General features: G+C 34.5%; 1 protein-coding gene across 2 annotated transcripts in view; it reads left to right on the plus strand.

Annotated features, from left to right (window-relative positions):
• The window catches only part of LOC128626239 (uncharacterized), a 293,562-nt gene extending 281,443 nt beyond the window's left edge, over positions 1-12,119 (plus strand). For both annotated transcript variants that reach the window (XR_008390156.1, XR_008390157.1), the window contains exon 5: positions 10,766-12,119. The gene's annotated coding sequence lies outside the window, so the exon portion shown is untranslated. The remainder of the gene's footprint in view (positions 1-10,765) is intronic.
• Positions 12,120-25,315: the final 13,196 nt, after the last annotated feature.

The raw sequence follows: 25,315 nt of genomic DNA on the forward strand, positions 1-25,315 counted from the left end.
AGCAAAAGGCCCTGTAAGAGGCAGCACTATTTCTCGGGAAAATTATAAAAATGTTTAAACAAGTGAGATTGGGAACATAACTTTATCCATTTTTTTAGTTTGTACAAAGCTTCATACTTTACCAGTAAAACTTCTGCTTGTATTCCTTGACAACTGAGAAAAGAAAACGTAGAAGGGCAGTGAGGGGAATTTCTAAATGGGAGGAGTTAGCAGCTTTTGAAGATGTTCTAGAAGAAAATAAAGAGGAAATAACGAACTGAATCATGATACAATAGGATTCGTAATTTAGCTCAGAGGCCAGCAAACTACATTCAGTGGGCCAAATAAACTCAGGACCTGTTTTTGTATGGTCTATTTCCTAATAATGTTTTTTCTTATTTATGCACATTTGAAAAAAGCATACTATGTATATGAAAATTGATGAATTAAATTTTTGCTGTCTGTAAATAAAGTTTTATTGGAACACTGACATGTTCCTTCATCTAGGTATGGTCTATGACTGTCTTCACAGTGCAGTGGCAGAGGTGAAGAGTTGCAACACAGGCCATATGACGTGCAGCACTAAAGAATATTTTATTTACCCCTTTACAGAAATTCTGCTGGCCCTGATTTGGAACATTTCACCAAGTTACTTTTCTTAGCTGGTCAAATCGTTGTTTATTGAACTCCACTCTAGGATTTCAAGGCTAAATAAACCAATAGCAAGTTCAGATTTTTCCAGTTTTCTTTTTAATAACACAAGGAGAGTACAAACAATTAGCCCAAACAGTTGTCTTGTTTTATTTCTTACCAAAAAAGAAGAGTAAACTGTTTATTTTGTGAAAACTCCTATGCAGTTGTAAGGCATAAAACAGAGAGGTACCGTGCATTATTTAGCCAGTTTTCCCTGCCCGTAACATCTCGAAAACTGTAGCACAATATCATAACCTAGATATTGATGTGGATACAGTCAGGATATAGAATATTTCCATTACCATAAAGATTCCTCATGTTGTCTTTCTCTACCACACCCACTTCCCTCCCACTCCCATGTCAGTGTTAACATCTTAACTACTGATCTCTTTCCATTTCAATAATTTAATCATTCCAAGAATTTATCATTTGAATCATACAGAATGTGACCTTTGAGAATTGGCTCTTTTCACTCAACATAATTCTCTTGAAATCATTCAGAAGAGTGCATCAATAGTTTCTTCCTTGTTATTACTAAGAAGTAGCCCATGGCATGGACATACCAGTTTGTTTGACTGCTCATCAGTTCCAGGACATCTGGGTAGTTTTTGGTTTTTGTCTATTATGAAAAAAGCTGCTATAAACACTCATGTATAGGTTTCTGCATGAACATAAACTTTCATTTCTTTGGGATAAGTGCCTGAGTGAAATTGCTGCGTCTTATGAAAAACATATGTTTAGTTTTAAAAATAATATGCCAATCTTTTCCTGAATTTCTGTGCCATTTTATTATTTTACATTCTAATCAGCAATAGAATGAGTGATCTGAAACCCTCACCAATATTTAGTGAGGGTTTATATTTATATATACATAAATATATATATAGTTATATATACATATATGTATATGTATAGTTTTAGCTGTTCTAGTAGGGCTGTACTGATATTTCATTGTGATTCTAATCTCCATTTTTCTAATGGCAAATAATGTGTGACACCTTTTAATGCACTTGTCATCTGCATACCCTCACAGGTAAAATGTCTCTTCTTATCTTCTGCCCATTTCCATTTGGATTGTTTTACATTTTACTGTTGAGTTGTGAGAGTTCTTTATATTTTCTGGATACTGTTCTCTCCAGACATGTGGTTTTTACATATTTTCTTCCCACCTGTAGCTTCTCTTTTCATTGTCTTAATGGAATCCTTTCAGGAGCAAAAGTTTTTAATTGTAACAAAGACTAAATTACCAATTTTTATGTATGGATTATGATATTAAAGTCAATTCTAGGAACTCTTTGCACAGAACCAGATCCCAAAGACTTTATTCTATGTTATTTTCTAGTTTTAAAGTTCTATGTTACATTGTAGTCTGTGACCAATTTGAATTAATTTTTGTATAATATGTGGAAAAGACTATTTTTCTTCCACTAAACAGGTTTTGCATCTTTGTCAATAGTCAGCTAGGCATATAGGTGGGGATCTATTTCTAGACTCTGTTCTGTTCCATTAGTCAACATATCTATTCCTCTATGAATACCATACAATCTTGCTTATAATCAAATTGCAATCTATTAGTATACTTATTAATAATATATTCATAGATATACATTATGCCTAATATTCATTTATTTAGTGATATACTATTATGTAAGTCTCGAAATCAGATAATTCCTTCCAATATTTAATCAAAATTGTTTCGGCTATTTAAGTTCTTTTGCATTTTTATGTAAAGTTTAGAACAATTTTATCTACCTTTACAAAAATATATTTAAGATCTTGATAGGAATCCCATTAACCCTATGTATAAATTTGGGAAAAATTGACATCATTACTATGTTGAGACTTGTATTCCATGAATATAATATGTCTCTCCAGAGCTCTTAGGTTTCTTTCATCAGCGTGTTATAGCTTTTAGCATATAAGTTCCACATATGTTTTTAGATCATTACTTAAATATTTCATTTTTGAGTGATTTTAATTAGCATTGTATTTCTACTTTGTTTGTTATGCTTTATTATACTACCTAGAATAAAACTTGCAGTACTATGTTGAATGAGTGGTTAGAGAATGAACATTCTTCCCTGTTGCTCTTAGAGAAAGAACATTTAGTCTTTCACCATCAAATACAATGTCAACTTTAGCTTTTTTGGAAAATATCTATATCAAATTGTGGGGGGGGGCGGTTTCTGCTCTTTCTGCTTGTCAGAGAGGTTTAAGTCATGAGTGGATGCTGAAATTTTTCAAACACTTTTCTGTATCCATTCATATATTGAGTGATGTTTTTTCCTTTAGCTTGTTAAAGTGTTGTATTATATTGATTGATTTTGAAATATTGAATCTGAATTGCATCCCTGGAATAAACCTCAAATGACCATGCTATATAATTCTTTTTACATATTTCTAAATTCTATTTGCTAAAATACAATTAAGGATTTTTGAGTCTATATTTGTGAAGGATATCAATCTATACTTTTCTTTTTTCATATTGTCTTTCTCTGGATTTTTTAGGATTATATTAGTTTCATAAAATAAATTGGGGATTTTTTTTTCTTCTAGGAAGGAAAAAAATCCTTCTTCTTCCTCATCCCCCCCCCCAATGAGTTGAATTGGTGTTAAACCTTTTTAAAAATATTTGTTAGAATTATTCTTCTAAACCATCTGATTATGGAAATACCTTTTTGAGAAAGATTTTAAATTACAAATTCAATTCCTCAGTAGTTGTTGGGCTATTCAAATGATCTAATACATAGTGAGTGCATTGTGGAAATATGGGTTTTGAACAACTGATGCATTTCATGTTAAATTCTGAGTTTGGTAATTGTAGATTTCCCTTATTGCCTATAGATGTCTGCAGGATTCTCAGTGCTATGTCCTGCTTCATTCCAGAAACTGGTGGTTTGGGATGTGTCTTCTATTTTTTTCATTTGTCAATCTTGCTGGAGGGTCACCATGTTCCTTGATCTTTTCCAAGAATGAACTCATGGCTTCTATGATTTTCTCTATTGTTTTTCTGATTTCAATTTCATTTATTTGTGCTCTTATCTCTAATATTTCTTTCTTTCTTTGGTTAGGTTGACTTTGCTCTTCTTTTTCTTGGTTCTCGAGGTTGGAACTTTGGTTATTGGTTTGAGAGTTTTTTCTAACATATGCAATTAATACTTTCAATTTCCCTCCGAAGCACTCTTATAGCTGTGTCCCACAAATTTTACTATGTGGTATTTTCATTTTCATTCAACCCAATATGTTTTTCCTTAAGACTTCTCTTTAACCTATGAATTATTCAGGAGTTATTAGTTGCCAAGTAATTTTTGGTTATCTTTCTATTATTTATTTCTAGATTGATTCCACTGTAGTCCAAAAACACACTGTATGATTTCACTTACTTTTAATTTGTTGAGATTTGATTTATGAACCAGGAAATGACCTATCCTGTAGCATGTTGGTGAGCACTTAACAACAATGTGTGTTCTATTATTTGGGGGCAGTACATCTAAAAATGCCAGTTAAATCCTGCTGGTTGATGATATCATTGAGCTCTGTATCCTTGATAATTTTCTGTGTAGTTCTATCACTTACTGGGAAAAGTACGTTGAAGTTTACAATTATAATTAGGGATCTGTCTTTTCTATTTTACCAGTTTGTACTCTACATTTTATCGCTTTTTTGTTTGCTGCATACACATTCAGGGATTTTATATTTTCTTCATGGATTGTCTTTTTTTATAATTTTTATGATTACCTCTGATACTAATAATTCCCTTTGCTTCAATATCTCCTTTATTTGTTATTAATATTGCTACCCTTGCTTTCTTGAATTAACATTTGCATGATATACAAATGCTTTACTTTTCTTATATTATACATTTGCCCAAGTCTTTACTTTTTATTTAAGTATATTTTCTCTCTGTAGTTCATATTTGATCATTGCTATTGATCTTTCAGTTCACTGCTTTTCCTTTCCTTTGCCATCCTTCCTTTCTACTTCAGTTTGTATTTTTTCATCTGTAAAGTTTTCATCTGGTTATTCATTTTTGTTGTTGTTGCCATTCAGGTGCAGTTGTCTCCATTTCCCCCCACTCATCTGGTTATTCTTTATATCTTTTATTTCTTTGCTAAGACTTTTCATTTTTTAATATTCGTTTCAACCATGTTCATGATTGCTCCTTAAAGCATTTTCAGGATAGTTGCTTGACAGCTTTTGTGAAAAAATTCTAATATTTCTATCATGTCAGTGTTCCCATGTATTGATTATAATTTTTGCATTCATTTGGAGATCTTCCTGCTGCTTTGTATGAGTAATGATTTCCCATTAAAATCTGGATGTTTGGGGGCACATGTTACAAGGCTCTGAATGCTGTATAAACCTGTTTCAGCTAGCTTCCTCCAATATCACTGCAGCAAAGAAAGAAGAATATGCGTCTTCGCTGCCAGATGTGGGTAGAATTCTAGGTCTGCTCCCAGCAGCCATGTTAACACCTGAGTGGGAGAGCTTCACATCACTGTTGGGTGGAGTGAGAGTCCCTGTTCCCCGGTAGGCCTCCACTGATACCTGCCTGGCTAGAACGGTGGAAGTGGTTTATTACTGATCCCATTGTGGCCTCTTCTGGCACCTTATAGATTGGGGGATGGTAAGGTGGTCAGGAAGTTTCTATGGTCATGAATTTTCACTGGGCCTCTTCTATTTGATACCACTTTAACAGATATGAAGAAGGTGCCTCATTACTGTAGGACTGGATTGGAAGTCCAGGTTCCTTATATGGTCTGCACTGGTACTGTATTGTGGTAGGTGGGGGAGCCCCTGACAGGAAGGAAAGTTTCAGTGCTTTACCCAGACTTCTCTATACCACCTGGGACTGGGGAGAGAAGTTTGGGATTCTTTGCTCTATTCTAGCAAGGGTCAGCACTAAACTCCCCATTGGGCCTTTGCAGGTGTGGGTGCATTTTTGTGTGGTGTTTTCCTGGAGCAAAGCGATATTGTCTTCTAGATATTGCCCTTTCCTGGTCCTTTGCCTAGAGAGAGCAGGCTTTGCTGAGGCTTTTCTGATCTGCACCAGTTGTTCTCTCAGGGTTACAGAGGCCTTCAGCTGCCCATTTTGGGTATATGAGGCAAAAATAAAGTCCAAGGACCTTACCACCATGCTGTTCCTTGGGTACTGAGGTCCCTGACTGGTCAGTCTTCTCTCTATCTTTCTGAGCCTCCTGGCATGTGTTTCATACATGACACTCAGGGTTGTTTTTAGTTGTGCCTGACAGGAGAATTAGGAAAAACAAAGTCTACGGCATCTTCCTGAAAATGAACATCTCCCGTTTCTTTTACTTTTCTGTTATTTTAATTTGTTAATTGAGAGGGTAACACACAACTTTCACATTAGGTTCTTTAAGGAAGTTAAACAGAGTTATGAACACTGATTAAATTTTGAATTAAAAATAACTCATGAGACAGAATGCCTATCATTATTTTTTAATATTCATTTCATTCCACTTTCCAGTCTATACTATTGTTTCTTGACCAGTTTGTTGCCAGTAAATGTTCCCATAGGGCCAGCAATACTTAGGTTTAGAGGTGAGCTTTTCCTCACTTGAAAGTTCTTGAATGACTGCCGCATGGAGTACGCCCATTTGATTCATTACTCTTCTCCTGTGCTTACTGTGTTTACTTAATAAATATCTGCTGAATAAGTGAACGAGGACTGAAAATTAAAAGTTTTCTTTCCATTAGAGCTTATCTAATTTCTCCTTGCTGTGCTGAGGTGCGGGGCACATGGACCTGCCAGCCATGCTTACTCCTGACCGGGCACTCAGTGTGGGTTAGGACGTGAGCAAAATTTGTCCGGAGTTTCACAATCTAGAAAAAGAGCCATTTTAGTTTCAGCACATGTGTTAGGTTTTGTTTTATGATTTAGAATTGTTTGTATTTGAATTACAAATGAGGAGGACACCAGAATGCTTCGTGTGTGTGTGTGTGTGTGTGTGTGTGTGAGCATTCATTCTTACAGCTTCACAGAAAAGTGACCTGAAAACTTGCTACCAAAAAATAGGTCATTTTTAAGATGTTTCCTAAATCCCTGAATTTCGTGGGTAACTTTTATTAGGCAAGGTAAGGTTTTATTATCTTTTTATATCTGTGTCATGCGTTGTGCAGTGTGTGTGTTTGTGTATATACATGAAGAAGGGATAACATTAATCCATCATTTTGAAAAGCTCCGAATATAACTTCCAATTTTTCTGCAGGCAAAATTGTACTTTAGATAAAGATCTTCCCATCATCAAAGCTTTTTTAATGCAGGTAGGAGAACATGATTCCTTTCAGTACTATGTATGTTTGATTTAAATACTAATAAGACTTGGTTTTCCACTTGGCTTTAGATTCTGCTTAAGGAAATGGTGATTTAATTCCCTTTACTTTTGTTAGAAAGTATGGAAATGTTTTTCCATGGGAACTTTGGTGGCCTGCTAGAATGGAAATTCACTGGGGAGGGGGAACCCTCTCATTTTATTGCCTATGAGTTGTTGGTACATTCCCTGCATCTTTCAAAGGCATCTTTCATTCCCGACAGGCAAACCATAGCTAGTGAAGGGACAGAAAGAGCACTTCTGACATGAGTCAGTCTCAGCAAACAAGCACAGCAGCTGTGCTAGGTAGTACAGAGGATTACCCCTGGACCCAGTTGCAGAGTTTTGTGTGGCTGAAGACAACTGGCTCTTCTCTCAGGGGACCACTCCGAGGGAGATCACAGCGGTCATGCACCCTCACTGTTGCTGGTGGATATTGTGTCCATGTAGTACAGAATTAGTGCCAGATAAAATCAGAAAGTAATAAAAAGCAAGAAGAATCTCTGAGTTTTTAAACCTTAATGTGAGAAACTAAAACAAATGACCTAGGCTTGTTGCATTTACTCGTAAGAAAAACAGAGGAAGGGATGCCTTAAACTCAGAAAACTTGCAGGGTGTTCAGTGTCTTCATGTGAGAACCATTTGGGTGTGCTGTGAAATAAAGTTCAGAGTAGGCATGTTCAGACCTTTATTTGCTACATTTAGTAGGAAAGATTCCCCCACCCCACCCGCCCCTGAACTACAAGAAGCCAGAGTTTTCTGTGCAAACTGAAACAGGCGTTGCAAGAATCAGATTCATTTTGGACGACTCTTCACATTCCAAGTCATCATTGCATTAGGCAGCACAATTCCATCTCTGGTTGATGGGCAGAAAAAGTGGGCAGCTTGCCAGGTAGACGTTTCCATGACTCCCAGCCCCCAAAGGTGATGCGTTTTTTCAGCTAATTCAATGAAGAGTGGGCTGAACTTTGGGTCTAAACGAGACAATAGCTGCCTTCGCAGTATCAGCAGAATGGTTGATGGGAACGCACTCTACATTTGGCAGAGAATCATGTGACCTTCCGACTGAGATTTTGTGATGGTGCCAACGGAGACTTGGATAACAGCAACCGTCCTGAGTTTTTTCTTCTTTTCTAGCATTGCTCAGAAAATGGTGGATCTTAATACTTGACTTTAGCCAGACTCAGCAAGCGACTGAGCTTTGAAGCACAACTTCGCCTTTATTCTGGGTTTTTGGCAGGCCACCAGGAGGCTGTCCCTTTCACGCCTGATAAATTCTGCTGCTTATCTCTAAGTAGGAAAAAAAAGAAAAGAAAAATATAAACAGAATACTGAGGCATAACAAGTGAATCCTAAAACTGTGTGTATTTTGTTTTGGGATTTTTTGAGGTTTTTTTGCCTTTTCTAACGGCTGATTTTTTTTTTAATGTTAATACTCTTTCTGCTTGCTGAAGAATCCAAGTAGGGTTTTTGGGTTTTGTGTTTTTTTTGGTTTATAATGAACAGGCATTTGAACTGGGCAAACAAGACGACAGCAGCAGTGAGCATGAGATCATTGCAGCAGTGTAGCAAACTGGCACCCTGCCTTCTCACCCTTTTGGTTCAGGAGACAAACGTGTGCAATCCTCATTTCTAAAGTCAGCGCAGCCTGGAAGGATTCCTGGTCTCTCCCACCTTCTACCACTCTGCTGCCAGGGACTGCAAGGATTGGTGCAGCTTCTACGCAGCGCTTTGTGCCTGGAATGCCGAAAAGGAGGAAAAAGACAAGCTCCCGGGTCCTTTTTTTCCCAAGAAATTACAGGAGCCCTGAAGAAAAAAAAAGCAAAACTAAAAAACGGAGTATGTCCCACTCCATGCAACAGTGATGAAAAAAAATGAGACGTTCCTGCTCAAAAACAAAACAAACAAAAATCTAAACCAAAACAAACCAAAAAAAAAAGCAAACACTGGCTTGTATAACTACAGAGACATCGAGCTTTGTAAAGCAGCTTTGTAAGGCAACATAAGCAAATGAGCCTTCTTATTTTTATTATTTCAAAAATATGGCATATTTAGCAGTATATTGCACTTGGTGAAATCGCACCTTTCATATCAGGTACAACTTTTTTGTTGATTCCTTTCAAACCTACTGTTATAGAAAAGAGAAACCTTAACTTTCAATTCACTCTTATTTAACTCATCACCCACTTTACTCCTATTAACTTTTTTCCTTTACTCTCTTGCTCTAATCCTGCTTAGAATAGAAATGTAACTATAAGTAGAAAATCTCTATGAAAAAGATGATCTATGTTTTTCTTTTTGTTATACATAGAAGTTTTGGAAGGACATTAATATGTTATCTGTTCTTTTTGTGTGCAGTATTAGTTTTTGCTATCTAAGAAAAGTGTTTAGCCCTAATTGGTGAAGAAACTGAATCTTTCATGTGCTGTGACTCATAATTTGAAATGTGAAAGAAACTTTTTGAGCTTCTAAAAAAGGGCCATATTAGAATATGCATTAAACTGCTGATACGTAAAATCAGTTTGGGGGAAGTTATATTAAATAATTTACCTGGGTTTCAGTATAATCTAAATAGTGCTGAAAAGATCATGTTCTCGGGTGCTAAGTAGAAAAGAAGCTTGTTCCACAATAATACTCTCTTTTAAAGTATACTTTAAAAGAAATATTTGTCTTAGAGCTGTTTCAGGGTGCTTTGGAAATATCCATTAACTATTTTAGTGAAAAAAGTACATACAAACTTGTTTTAAGTTTCTAGCAATGTATTGGCTCAGCAGATAAGAGCATTGCATTCTAATTATTATGTTTGTAGAATTAAATTGCTAAGGAATGTACGCATTTTATAACAAAACCGAGTTTTGCCTGATTCAATGGGAAAGGATTAACAGATGTATTCCACAGATTTTAATTTTGGTTAAAACTTTCTAAACATGTTTAAAAAATAAAATGCTTTTGAAATATACAGCATATATAAATGAAGACTGTACTTTGCATATTACAAACTGATGCTATAATATTTCCCGTGAAAAGAATAAACTTTGAGCAAACTGTTGTGCTTCTAAAATCGTATTTCATTATCTTGAAAATGCATTGGGTAAAAAATGAATAAATATAGAACTGGTGAATTATTTCTTTTTTGTTATCCTGTGAAGAGTTATGAGAAATCACAAATACCCTACATACTGATAACATTCAAATGAAACATTTTATTAAGTTTATGGTTTACTGTCCCCTAATTATTTAAAAAATAGCTCTCGTTTCTTTGTGCTGCCTCAGCTAATGGAACGTCAACTTTCACAGGCTTAATTAACATTTATAAACCTGTTTTCGTGTTTCAGGATCCTTTAGTTGAAAAACATTATTTTAAGCGTTATTTTTAGGAGTCATTAATCTCTACACTCTTAATTATCTTATTAAGCTCATGCCAAATCCACATCTCTTTTCAGCTATCAGTAGTTCATTGTGCAAACCCTAGTCGCTTCTTTAACAGCCATGCTTCCTTTCACTTTCAAAACTGTTACTGTGCAAACACCACGAACCAAAATGAATGCATAAATGCAAACTATGAAGCCACGTTATTTGACATATGAGGAGCCTTGGGTGGGGCTCTAGGACTCTTCCAAGCCTTTAAAAAATAGTTTAAAAGGTTTTGCCCATTTTGATATTGTTTTCTTCTCGGTCGTCTACCTTCCTTCCCACCATCCTCCCAGATGCTCCTTCTAGATAGCAGTTGTCTGATATTTCTCCTTTTGTGGTTGTTTTAGGGAAAAACTTAACATGGATATGAGAAATGAAGAAAGTGACCATAGGAGAAAATCACCTCAGGTAAAAATGAAAAGCAAAAGAACAATTAATATTTCATATTTTTAAAGAAAAAAAACAAAATGATTTTGACTGTTTAGTTATAAGAATTCACTCATATTATTTATGAATCTCGCTATTGGAATTTTAATTGGTGGATGAGAATTTATGTTACCTGCCTCTGTGAAAAAAATTTTGTTTGAGTTTGTGAGCAATAAATGGTTTGAGTCTCATTGAATAAATATCTGTATATCCATACATATGACATAGGTGAAGTACGGTTGCATAGAAAGTTATTTAGGAAAAAGAAAAAGTGTATTTTATTCGTTGTTGTTCCATATAAATGGGAATTAAATTTGGCGAGGTGGGGGGATAAAGTCATGATTTTTTTCTTTTAAACATATGATCTAATAAGACAATGAAACCAAAATAGACATTTTTTTTAGTTACAATAAAACCCAAAATATATGCCACTTTTTATTTCACATCTAAATTTGTGAATTTATGTTGAAATATTTTTACTAAAATTGAATGCATGAATCTTGAATGTTGATAATTTGGAAACAAATAATGGTGAAAATTATGAAGACCAAATTCTGTATATGAAGTCTATAAAACATATTATTTCAAAACATGCAAATGCATAGTAATTTGTACATGGTACTACTATGTTTAAGAATGAAGGTATAATTGAAAAGTGCCAAATATTATGGCTATGAGTGAAACAATTAACGATCGTGCAAGTTATAATTTTGTTGCTGTTGAATTTCGAACCTTAAAAACTATGTATGTGGCTGGCTTTATATTTATTCTTGTGTGTTTGCCCATGGTCTGGTGACTTAAATATTTTTAATTATTCTTTTTACCCAACCTGTTGACCAGATGAGAAATGTATGTAGCCATATATTATGTTTTAAGTATATCATTTTTGAAAAATAAATTTAACTATATGAAGTATGAGATGATATTCTCTTTTATGAAATAGATCCAGAGTATAAATGTTAGCGCTCAGTAGAAGTAATAATGCTATCAATGTGATTAATTTTAGTTTTCTATTATTTATTGATTCAAATATTGTTAATTTCAGTGTTATTCTAACTATAGTCAGCTATGTATATATTGAGGACTTTTAAATAACTTCCTTCAGTACTCTGCCCAGTTAACAAGATTTCATTTGTTTTATGAGAAAGTTATATGTTACCAATTCCTTGAAACCACTAACCGAGGTTTTATAAGAATTAGAACAAACACAGTGTTACTCTTACACAATTAGCTTAATAGTTAATTTGGTCTTAATTATAGGCTCATAACACTACATTCATGCCTCACAATTACATAATTCATACATGCATGTATGGATTATTTTTTCTTTTACAACTCATTGTTAATTAGAATAGTCTAATTCTAAAATACTATTAAAACAAAAGTCATCTGTGAAAAATCTCTTAATATAGTATTTTTTTAAATTCTTATGTATATAAACCTTCATTTAGCTTAGAATATTTTTGAAGGCCTTTAACTGGGAATATGCATACATGGAGCATGTCAGCATTTAAAATATTCATATGAAAGGGTTGATATTAGTATTTTCATCTCCTAATTTCATCAGATATTTGCAACAAATTCTGCTTTAATAAGGAGCCCAGGTGAGATGTCGCCCATTGGCATAAACCCGTAGATCCGATCTTGTGGTGACCTGGACCGCACAAGCTCGCTTCTATGGGTCTGTGTCAGTGCGGTTAATCTGGCAAAGTGCTGCACACCAGGCTGTGAGATAATATTTCAGTCAAACTCTGGTAAAACTCTAGTTGATTACTTTTGAAGTAATTGTATTTGCCTTTGGTTTTGTTGGGTTTTTTAAAATGTATATATTAATCCTCATCTGTCTTTAAAGGCAGTCGTTGACCACTTGGAAGAGTTCAGGGAATAGCCATTCAAGTTTGAATGCACGTATAGTAAATTGCTTAAAAAACTTGGATTTTTTTTTATTGCCAAGTATGAACCCAGATCTGAATAGATCTTGTTCAGAAATGTCAATTCATATTACAGTGGTTAGTGCTCCTCAGCAACTTCAATATGAAAATTAAAGGCAATATTTGGATTTATGTGTTACTTTTAAACACTTTTCTCTTGAAAAATGAAGCTGAATGCTGTAGACTTTTAATATTATTAATGGCTAGTACAATTATGCCAAGATAAATGTCAGAGGACATTTTGTTTGACCTATGCTAGAAACCCAAGAGGTTAAGATAGTCCTAGCAGACACATATTAAGTTAATTGGTAAAATGTTAGAATATTCTATCTACACCCTTGCCAAGCCCTTAGGTGTATGGCCGCCATATTTGGAGGAGCTGACTGAAGATATGATAAGGAATTTGAAGCCACAGTGGAAGCTGTGTGCATCCGGGTTGAGGTAGTAGGTTGTATGGTTTAGAGTTATACCCTGGGAGTTAACTGTACAACCTTCTAGCTTTCCTTGGAGCACACTTGAGCCATCGAGGAATTCTTCATCACTTTAATCTGATTGAGCAAGTTTCTGTGTGAAAAGGTAATGTGTCATGAGTATTTTGAATAATCTGAGTCTTTATTACATTAAAATGATATTTTTGTTCCTGAATATTAGATTATTCCATTTATGTCTACTTATGACATGGGCAAGATGGTATTCCTAATAGGTTGTTACTCAGTGATTGAATATTTTTTAACAATTGGTGAGTAGTGTCTTAAACTGCATTACTGTTGAAGCTTTTTTCATACAGACTCGTAAAACTTGGCACTTAATTTTGTATGCTGATCATCGTTCTTTCTATTTTTATTGGCTACTTAAACCCTACAGTAAAAAAAAAAATGTCTGCCAGGGTCAATGATGTCCCCAGCACATTGTCTGAGTCTTTCTTATGACACATCACTTTTTCCCTTATGTTATGCTAAGTGCTTGTTTATTTTTTCCACACTAGACTGTAAGCCCCATGAGGGCAAAGTCCATGCTTTATTTTTCATTGTATCCCCTGCAATGCCTCACGCATAATAAGAACTAAATTTTTATTGGATGAATGGAGTATAAGAAGTCTCTCTGTGATGATTTCTATTTCTATATGTGATTGAATTACAACAGTGGTCACAAATCTGTTGTGTTTATTTGTTCTAAATTTTCCCCAAATTTAATTCCAAGACTGTACTGATTCAGTAATATACTTGACTGGATTCTGTGTGTTTGCTCATCCTAGACATAAAATTTTAAGATTAGGAATGTTTTTATCTAGAATAGAATGAATTCATTTTTGTTAATAAGTTTATTATAGTTTATAAACTAAACTTAGATTGTGCATTATTCTTTTGAATTTTCAAATTCCTTAATTTTCAGATGAATGTTTTTCGATATCAAGTTTAAAATTAGCTTTTTGTATTCTGTATACTTCTCTTATCTACTCTCCTTTATATTTATATAGCTATATCTGTTGAGTAAAGCAAAGCAACTAAACCAGAATCATGCCAAGAAAATAATAATAAATAAGTACATGAAGTATAATGTGAAGTTTGGATCACATTTTTGTTTGAAGGAAAGGCACCTACATTATTATGTCTGTACAAAGCAAATGGGTCTCTTTGGAATTTGTTAGCTTGCCATCAACTTTAGTGGCAGTGAACTGTATAATTTATATAGAGACACTAGTTTATGTAGAACATCTTTCAGTCACAGAAATAGTTGTCAATATTAGAGCTGATTTAAACTCCACACATGAAACATTGAATACATAAAAAGATGTGTAGATATAAGTATACACTTGTATTTTAAAAACCAAAAGACCCTGTCCATGTGTTGATGAGCTTTCTAGATAACACTCTGGCATTCAGAATATTCAGAGTTTAGAATTTACCAACAATGGAAGTGAAAAAGGAACCTTTGAGTCACCAACAGGAAGAACACATGAGCCTTAGAAAGCCAAATGCCAATGGTTTCAAGCAAAGTTAGTTGACTGGCATGCAGAAGCTAAAGACTAATAATCTCTAAGAGTGTTTTTAAGGACTAATTAAGAGACCATGGACGAGGGGCAGGAGACACAGACAAAGAGTGAGAGAGACAGAATGGAGAGATGAAAAAGATAAGACAGTGGCTCCTAACAAAGAGAAACAATGGCATGTCTAATGACAACAGTTCAACACAGAGGTGAAAGAAATAGGCAACTAAGTGGTAAACAATTAAATCTTGGTGAACAGTTTAGCCTGTGAAAGCTAGGGTGTCTTTTTTGTGTGTGAATTCATTTGTGTATATCCCAATACTCAGTGTATAGAGATGGAGATCAAGTTGCATAGACATTGATGGCCCAAATAGAACACTTTTGCCAATAAATGCCTGTGTCCATGTAGTGGAGGAAAGTATATCACAGAAGTCCACTGTTCTGTGTAGTGTAAAGGATAATCTCATAATCATACTATGAAAAATGCATAACATTATGTTCTCTCATCTACTCTATCTAAAGTGAACTGGTGTTATAGAAGAATGGCTGAAAAGTGGCAACAATGTAGCTCTGACTCATTGTGTTAGTCATGCAGAAACCATAACAATTCTGAAAGGCAGAGGGTATAATTAGCATCAATGAAGAAAATAGGGTGAGAATACTACGTTGGAAGAATTACGTTTTGACTAGTGATTAAAACTAAATTTCATGCTTCTAGCTATTGGGGTTACTTAATTTACTGTATATTTATGAAAAAGATGTTAAATGGCAAATGCACAAATTGAAAGGACTATTTTTTTAAAAAAATGAAGATTCAGGGTCATTGCTAATGTCAGCACCTAGAAATAGTTAAATTATGTCTAAAAAACCATGGGGAAACATTGTGTATAAGAGGTTAAAATTCAATGAAGGAGCAACTATGTGATTTAGTAATTGCTTTAAGAATTTTCATTGATCATATTTTACTGTATGCCAGGGTTTCCACATTTGGTGACAAAGGAAATGTAAAAACTTAGGAAGCAATTAAACATCAGTAAATCATACTCTACTGGACTAATATCTCTTGATATTTGGGGATCCTAAACTGTACATATATCTTTATGTTTGTAGGGGCTAATTTACCTTAAATGCTTTGAGAATGAAGCAGGAAGTAGTTCAAGTGGGGAGGAAGGAAAGGGGCAGAGGAAGAAATGAAGGAGGGAAGAATAAAAGGCAAAGAAAACCGATTACAAAGCAATTGAAAATGCCGTACCAGAAAAGCCTAATTTAGTTCATAATATGATGAACTAAATTGGCCAAAGTAACTATGAGGAAATCAGATAAATTACTTGGCAATTGGACTGAGTCTCCTTGAAAACAATCCAGCAGTACGTGAACTGTTATTAGATAAATGAGTCACTCTCTGTAAGTAATCACTTTGTTTCTATTATTCCCTACTATCAAATGCTGACTCGTGAGCATAGGTGATCCCCCAAGATTTCCAGATGATTTGATACAGAACTCTAACACCCTGAGCATTTTTCACTCCCACACCTCGTTTCTCTTCAATGGAACCTAGGAATAATTCTGTCACCAGACTTGACTACACCCATACCAGCCACCTAAAAAATAAGATCCCTAGAGAATGACTGTGAAAAATTATTAGGTGAAGACTCTGGCATGTCAAAGTAGCATTTACCTCTTACTTGCTTGCTAATATCAACCATTCACTACTCCTTCCAAGTGAACTCACTACTTCATAATATGTTCTTCAAAATTCTTATATATCACCCCTCTATCCAAGAAGCCTTTTACTCTTTCTCTAAGAGAGGCTTTCTCAGTTTTGAATCCTTATAGGCCTTGCACCTTTTATACTCACGGAGGTTTTCTAACTTTCACAAACAGTAAGTACATGTATCCAAAAATAAATGCAATTCACCTGTGGGTATGTGTGCCTCCTACAATATACATACTTTTTTTAAAACTGTTGGATTGAGTTAAACTTTAGATCATTTCTGGGCAATGGTGAGAAACTATATGCAACTTAAAATATGTAGTGCTTCATCCGTCTTAAGTATGTTATATATTTGAAAGTGATTTATGAAACACCAGTCTCTATCATTTATACTAAATATAAGCTCCTTCTTATATTTACATTATATTATAATATATTATATTATATTATATTATAATATATTATATTATATTTCTTCTTATAAAAGACAGTCACAAATATCTGTCTTTTTCAAAACTCATAACTCTTACCATAGTGCTCAGCTTATAGGATGAATTCAAGAACTATTTGGTGAAGGATCAGGGAAATTTAAGTGAAATAAAAACGTTATGTGATACAGTGGAGCCATTCTACAGTTAAGTGGACTTCTTCAAACTGTAAATATTTAGGGCTTAAAAGGAATTAGAAGTATCACTTTTAACTTTTGAGAAACATGGCAGAGGGTGGTTCTGGACTTTTAGGTTAGGTTGTTCTGTGCATGCCTTTATTCTCAGCCTCACACTGTGCTGTGTGAAATGTGTGAATTAAATAAACTACTCATATTCCTTTCCTCCATCTGAGTACCCTGATCCATTCTATTCTCTTCACTCTGATCTCTTACTTGACTCCAATCATATTGAGTCTTGTGTTTCCCATTATCTTTTATGTGCTTAGATAATATGTAATAAAGTTAGACTGTAAGCTGTATGCTTCATGTGTACTTCTACTTACTATGCATTTAAGTAGTACTTGATTAAACTTAAAAATAAAATCTAGATTTATAAATTGTAAGAGCCTTAGAGATCAACTAGCCCATTTTCCAGATGACCAAGCTGAGTATTTTATAACCTTGCCATGGTCAATCCACTAGTATGTACTCAGCCCAGATTTCTATTCAGATCAGTAATCTACCCAAGACAAAATATTTTATGTTTCCTGGCAATAGATTTTCAAGTACTTTTCTATTGGTATCAATAGGCTCTTGAGTAGTGTCATTAAACAAATTTTAATTGATTGAATTAATGATTCATTGAATTAATGATTCATTTTGATTGATTGATTAATGAAACAAATGTAGCAGGAGTAATTATAGTAGTCCTAGGAGTAGTGTGTAGCTTTAGGTTTCCATTTGAATCTAAATCTCAATGCACAAAACAAAAAATATCCTCATAGTTCTTATATCTCAAGTAATTAATGCTTATAGACAGATGAATAGATAGCATTTGCAAGTGAGAAAAATCTGAAGGCTGTGTAAGGAGAACACAAAGCTCAAATGTTCTCATCTCAGTATAAAGTTTTATGCAACTTCATAGAGTTTAAGAGAGTCAATAACTGGTATTGTTGTTACTTATAAAGGACCAGTTATGCTTAAATCTAGAATTAGATCAAGTTCATATCCATCAATTTTTCAATATAATTTAATCTGATGAACTCAAATTTGGCAAGTAAAAATGACACAATCAATTATGAAAATACTGAGTTTATAATAATAAAAAAAGACATGTGTTTGCAATGTAGCTATGTTTAGTACAAACAATCCTATTTGATATAATTGGAATCAGTAGTTGATCAGTTAATCCAGAAAGATTTTTGAAGAAACAGATCTTAAAACTTAATATATACATACAATGCATATTTTGTTTAAATTTTAAAACTTAATTATATATTTAGTTGCCAGCATTGTTATCAAAGCCATGAAATATTTTTATAATGTAATTCATGCAATAATTTTTAATAAAATAACAGAAAACAAAATTTAAGGAATTTTTTAAACTTATGATTGTGTTTATTTTTATTAAATCTTTATTGTGTTTGTTGCCATTATCATTTAATTCTCTTATACACCCCCCTCCCCAGGAATCCCCATTCTGTTGTCCATGTCCATGAGTCCTTTTTTCTTTTTGCTCAATCCTTCCATCCCCTAATCCCCCCACTAGCTGTCATCTGCTGTTTATCTATGAGTCTGTCCCCAAAATATTTTTGAGTTTGGGTTGCTGTTCACAGATCTTAGTCACTTTTATTTCTGTAAATCCCATAATGCTTCATCAATGAATTATAATTTTTGTTGCTTCATAGATGCCTTTAAGCACAAATCTAATATAAAGAACTCTGAGAGCAAAACTCTATATTTTCTATAATTCTTTCTAATTTTTAAAGTTGTCTTAACTACATCTAACTCATTAGGATTTTTTAAAGGACTGAATTTCAAAAATTTCCATGTGTAAAACATCTCTTACTCTTTTAATACTTGTGTTTAAATTGGTTTATATAATACTTAATTACATTATGCAATTTCATATTTACCCAGCTGGCATAAACTAGTATGGGAAGAGGTATAAGTGATTGCCTACCAGAAAGTATACAAATCACTTGTTTGGAGCAGAAATACTTGGGTGTTCTAGAACTTTCTAAGGTGATAAAATATGCTCTGCATTGCCCTAACAATATCCACTAGCCACATGTGGTTATTGAGCATTTGAAATGTGGCTAGTGTGACTAAAGAACTGAATTTTAAATTTAGTAATTTTAATTAAAATTTACAAAGCTATATGTGTTTTGTATCTAGTGTATTGGACAGTGTAGTAGTGGAGATGAGCTCTCTTGCAGCAGGCATGCTGGGGTATCTGTTGAAAATGTCAGATAACCTGTAAGGTGGTGAATGGTTAAGAATACTTCTGCAGTTGAATTAAGATTTAGGGGGAAATGGCTTAGGAAACTTTAAACTGATTTGGAATTCAGCTGGTTTTGCTTTATTGTTTTTTACATGTTTATTTTGGTTGTATTTGTGTATAGATTTAGTCTGATGGAATTTTAGAACTTTACTCAAAAGAAGGAAGCCAAAATATTAAGAACTACAGAGGTTTGCAACTCCTTCTGAAGCATCAGTCAACACAAACCTAATTAGAAAGTAATGACACTGCTTCTCATTTTGGGAAAAAAATGTTCTCTATTAAGAGCATAGATCCATTAGATCCATAAGATGAACATGCTGAGTGTCTTGGCCCTTTGAAAATACTTACAGTGCTTTAAATGCATGTGGGTTTGCTTATTTTTCTGAGAAAGATGTTCCAGCTCTTGTCAGATTTTCTTAGGAGTCCATGATTCTTAAAAAACGACAGCATGGATGGAACTGGAGAATATTATGCTAAGTGAAATAAGCCAGTAAAAGACAAATAGCATGATCTCACCTGTAAGGGGAATCAAGTCTAATGAACAAAATTAACTAACGAACTAATAATTAACTAACTTCCATACCAGAACCACAGGTATGAAAACATGGAACAGATTGACAATGACTAAACGAGAGCAGGAAGGAGGATAATGGTAGAAAGAAGGGTATGGCACTAGCTAAATAGCATCTATGAGTGACCCATGGACATGGACACAGTGTGGAAACTGACTGTGGGGTGTGATGGGGGAGGAGGGCAAAGGGGGGAAGTTGGGACAACTGTAATAGAACAACAATTTTTAATCTCTTTAAAATTGCATAAATTAATATGCAAAATTGATGTTAATGGTATTGATATTAACACTTATGATTAAATTAATATGCAAAATTAATATTAATAATAATTGCAAGATTAATAACTGCATTTGGGTTACTGTTCAATACTTTTTGAGGTACCCAATGTAGTGCACTTGATAGCATTCAGAGCCTTCTCTTACAAATATCGTAAATCTTGTCTATCCATCTATCAATCTATCTAATGATTCACTGATCCACATACATATTTAGAATTAAATATGTGGTTTATGTATGTTATTAAATATGTAAAATTTTAACTGAACATGCGACATATAATGTATATGTAATTTAATTAATTACATACATAATTTAACTCATTGGCTAAAACTCTGGAACATCATTAAGAAGATAAAGAATAGCTTAATTCCTTGGCAAGATTCAATAAAATGGGAAATATACTGTCATATTAAATTTTAATATTCAATTGTAAATTATTAGAAAAAACCATAAAAATGTAGATTGAAAAATCTCTCCGTTTACTGTATCTGCACCATTAGTTTTATTTATAAACAATGAGGCCTGTTAAAGTGGTCCGCTATGGGTGTGATTTATGTAACATAAAAGACTGACACTGGTTCCACGCTCAGTGAAAGGGTTTGTCTCACATGAGAAAACTGGAAAAATTAGAAAATTGTACTCCTATGTTTTAAGAAAAATTAAAGATATATATGTTTTAATGTATTTTTATGTTTCCCTTACTACTATTTTTATTTAAATCATTAACTGTTGATCCCAAACATGTCAGGTAGGATGATTTCCGCCGTGACAGTATACTGCTCTTTAAAATGTGAGAACACCACAGTCAGGGGTTTGTGTAATTTCCTACAACCACATGCATGGTAAATCCTAAGACTGAAATTGATGTGTCTTACACCAAAAGGAGTTGATTTTAACTACAGGGGCTCAGCCACTTGAAAGCAGTAGGTACACACAGTAAAATTTAAAAGTAGGACTTACTCTATTTGGAATAAGCCTCCCGCTTCACTAGGCAAAACTTCCTAGTTCAGTGTTTCTTCTGATTTCCAGATCCATGCAACAAAAACTCAATGAGCTCTTTTCTGTTTCTGATTTTTCAAAACATAAAATAGCATGTTGCCCGGCCTACCTGACAAGAGCAAATAGGTTTATTTTGAACCGGGAATTTTTCAGTTCAGTGAGGCAAAATGTTTGATTGATGATAAATATTGAGCTACATCTATCTATTATCTAATGACCACTTCTGTTTTTAAAGTCTAAGTGTTATAAAATATGTGAGTACCATAAGCAGACTACTTGAGATTAACTGACTGGCATTTCAGAAATATCTGACATTGTTCTTTATATGATCCAGGGACGTAGCACAGACCTTATTTTCTGGTTTTTTCTCCTTCTCTGATAATATTAGCTTGACACCACTTATTATCCACTGCCTTGCTCTGAGTTTTAAGACCTCTTAGAACAGTGGTTCTCAACTTTATTGTTTGGGGACATGAAGAGAGAGGGGACGGTGTGGTGGTGCTAGGTGGGAGTAGTTGGGAAAAGTCCTCAGTGTTATTCATATTTTATGTCTGTGTGGGCCCATGTTCCAACAGGCATCATTCTGTGTCATGATTTCAGAGGCCTCAGAAAGGTCCCCCTGCTCTAAAATAGCTTGGTCTTTCACTGCACATTAAAGTTTGAATCTAAATGTCGACCAGTCCCCATTCCCCAGTAATGCAGAGACTGCACGAAGCCCTGCAGTCAGACACACCTGAATTCATAGCAAATGTCTCAACCACAACAACAAAAGCTGATCTTTTCATCAGTGCTGTGTGACTTTCATCTGTAAAATGAAAATGAGGACACCAGTATTGCCAGATTTTTGTGAGGATTAAAAGATTTTATTTATACTGCACTTAGGAAGCATGGTGCCTAGTAGATACAGTTGAAAAAGATATAATTATTAGGAACATCATTACACGTATTAAATGGTACAGTGTATGGTTTACTTGTTAACTGCCCCACAGGCCCAGTGCTGTGGAATGTACACAGGCAGCGGCAACCACCAGAAACATCGGAAGGAGGCTGTTGAGACCTCCACCTTGATTCCTGAACAGCAGGACTTTGCTGCCTGGATTTGCTATTTTGAATAAACCACATTTCAAATATTCTTCTCATTGTCAGATCGTGGGAAACAAGAGGTCTCAAAATGATAGCCCTCCCGAAATGATAGTCCCTCTTCATATGTCTAAAGTTAAATATTTTCCTTTTGATATCACTTTATTTTGAAAGCATAAGAAATTTGTCACCAATGTTTGTGTACAAAGAAAGTGATCAATTGCTCGAGTGCCTTGGTTTTCTCAGCTGTAAAAAATAAGAGGTAACATTTGCTTCCTGCTGCCTTTCTCCAGACTCTTGAGAAAATTAAAATACATGATGTAAAAAAAAGAAAGAAAACATTAGCATTCCTGCAAATAGAAAATTAACCCATTTAAACTTATCCATATGAAATTTTATAAATAGATTTTCGGGGGAGGAGAACAGAGTATTCTTGAATTGTTTGTATGCAGGAAGCAAATATCTCTATCAATCTCTCAATATCTCTCCTTGTCTCTGTCTCACTCTCAGTATCTCTCTCTCTCGTGTCTCACTCTCTCTCCCCTTCTCTCTTCTGTGTTCTTTGATCCTGCTATTTCTATCGCTTAACATTTTGCATTTCACTTTCCATTACTATATACAAGTTCCATTTTTAAATCTAACCAAGTGCCCCACGTAAATATCTATATGTAAATTAGTAAATAAGAATACATATATTTACTAGATAGACAAATAGATTATTGAATTACTTGAATAAATTAATGAGGACTACAGAAATGTAGAGTGTAGTTCATCTGTAACTGGAAGGTCTTCGCTTCAGTATAATGAACGTGTTAATCATTGGACTTCTTGGTCAAGTTTCTAGGAAGCTTGATCAGTCCTGTAAGTTCTTAACAGCTTCCTTTTTTAAAGTCGATCTTTTCATTATGAGCAAGTGTAGCACAGCATGCCAGCATGATAAGATTGACTTATGTTAAAATTTCTCCCAGAAAAGTGGGTGCATCTCTATGTCTCAGAAGCGAGTTGTTTTTTTAGTCTGTAGAAACTGAATTCACTTTACCTTGCAGCGAAAGCATTTCAGTAATTTTATTGTAACCAATTTTTATTTTAGGGAATAAAATAGAGGCTTTCAAACTGGGTTCACAAGTTTGTGAGGTTTTGAACATGGTTCTTTTTCTCTCTTCATGCTAGATGTAGTACTACATATGTGAGGGTGTTGGGTGCTTTCCCAAAGCAGAATCACTTATAGAGAGGGTGTCTCATAGGTGTCTAAAGTTCAATGGCATAATGCACCTAGGGCTTGATTCCCATTAACTGATGCTTTGATCCTCTCCTACAAATCTACAGAAAGGCCACACTTAATTCCTAGGTCCTGGATGTGGGCTTATATACTCTCTAGGAAATAGCATCTTTACCTACTTGGCCCTAAGTACCTATTGTTACCTTTACGGTAGTGTCAGAAATTTCAGGAGCTGGAATAGTGACCTTGCCCTGCCCCTTCTCAACTGCTTATTAGTTTACTTATGACTGTCAAAATGGTATGGCCTTCAGAGTAGGTCTTTTCAAATTTGGTGTATGATCATTATGTGCAGGGAAGGTAGACCTTCTCCCTTTGCTTAGATGATTGCATTATGAAGCATGGGCTTTAGAAAGAGGGCTACCAGATTTAGCAAATAAAAATATGGACGCCCAGTTAAATTTACATTTTAAATAGATAATGAATAGTTTTTTGAGTATCACTATGTTTGATATTTCATGTTAGTTTTGTTGCTTAATCTGAAATTCAAATTTGACTTCACGATCTATATTTTTATTTGGCAATTCTTTTTACATAGTATTTTCCATAATAAAGTATCTTATCCCATTTCTCCATATATGCTCCACTCATTAAATAAAGGAGTAGAAGCTAATAAAGGAAACAGAATAAGATTTATACATGAAATATTTGGGAAAAGCATATAAAATTAGTGTAATATTTTATATTATAATAATAGAAAATTGGGGATAAACTTTCTAAATGTTAGGATTATATAAAATAACTATTTGGTCACATTAGTTAACACGATTTAAGAAAGTAGTTTAGTAAATGACGTCTAACAAATGAAAGCCAATTGATAATATCAGCTTAAATTTAGGGAATTCACAATCTGTTGTAATGTTAAAGCCACATCAACTGTTGCATTCTGTGATATTTTAAGCTATCTTTGCATTACTTATGACATTACTTTTGACTGAATTATTTCACTTAGCATATTCTCAAGGTCCATCCATGATGTCAGAAATGGCAGTATTTCATCTTTTCTTATGGCTGAGTAGTATTACATTGTCTATATGTACCACACCTTCTTTATCTGATCCTCAGTCAAAGGACACTGGTTGTCCCCATGCCGTGGTCACTGTGAATAATGCTGCAGTGAAAATAAGGATGCCTATATCTTTGCAAATGAATGTTTTCGAGTTTTTCTTTTGCATGGCGCCTAGAAATCGGTGATACTCTCTCACTGTCTGGCACGTGTTGCAATTTCTCCCCTTCTCACAGCTTGATCTTTTCCTGTCTGATCATCCCAACTGCTCAGTGGCTTCCACCCTGTCCAGTTCTGCCCAGACCCTCCACCCAGAGCCAAGTTTCCCAGCTGGGTCTTCTCCTGACACTCATCAGCCCCAGCTTTCTTTCTATCCTTGCAGCCCTGGACGGAGGATAACAGACCTGGAGATTTTCAAAGTGTCACGTATCAAGTCACACCAGGCACATACATGCTTGTCCACATGTTCACACGCAATGAATCTTTTCATTTTATGAGGAAATTTGTGCTAGCAACTTGGCCCTGTTCCCTTCAGTTTATAGAGAAGGATGTAAGCACATAAAGATCAGGATTTTGTTTTCAAAGTGACATAGTAACAAGTCAAGGCTGGAACCTTCATCCCTTCATTACATCAATCTCTTTCAGAGTTAACGACCATCCTCTGTCCTATGGGAGCTTATGGCCATAGAATGGTGTT

This window comes from Artibeus jamaicensis, unplaced genomic scaffold (genome assembly GCF_021234435.1).
Source record: "Artibeus jamaicensis isolate MK-2021 breed Jamaican fruit bat unplaced genomic scaffold, CSHL_Jam_final scaffold_474, whole genome shotgun sequence".
Lineage (NCBI taxonomy): Eukaryota > Metazoa > Chordata > Mammalia > Chiroptera > Phyllostomidae > Artibeus > Artibeus jamaicensis.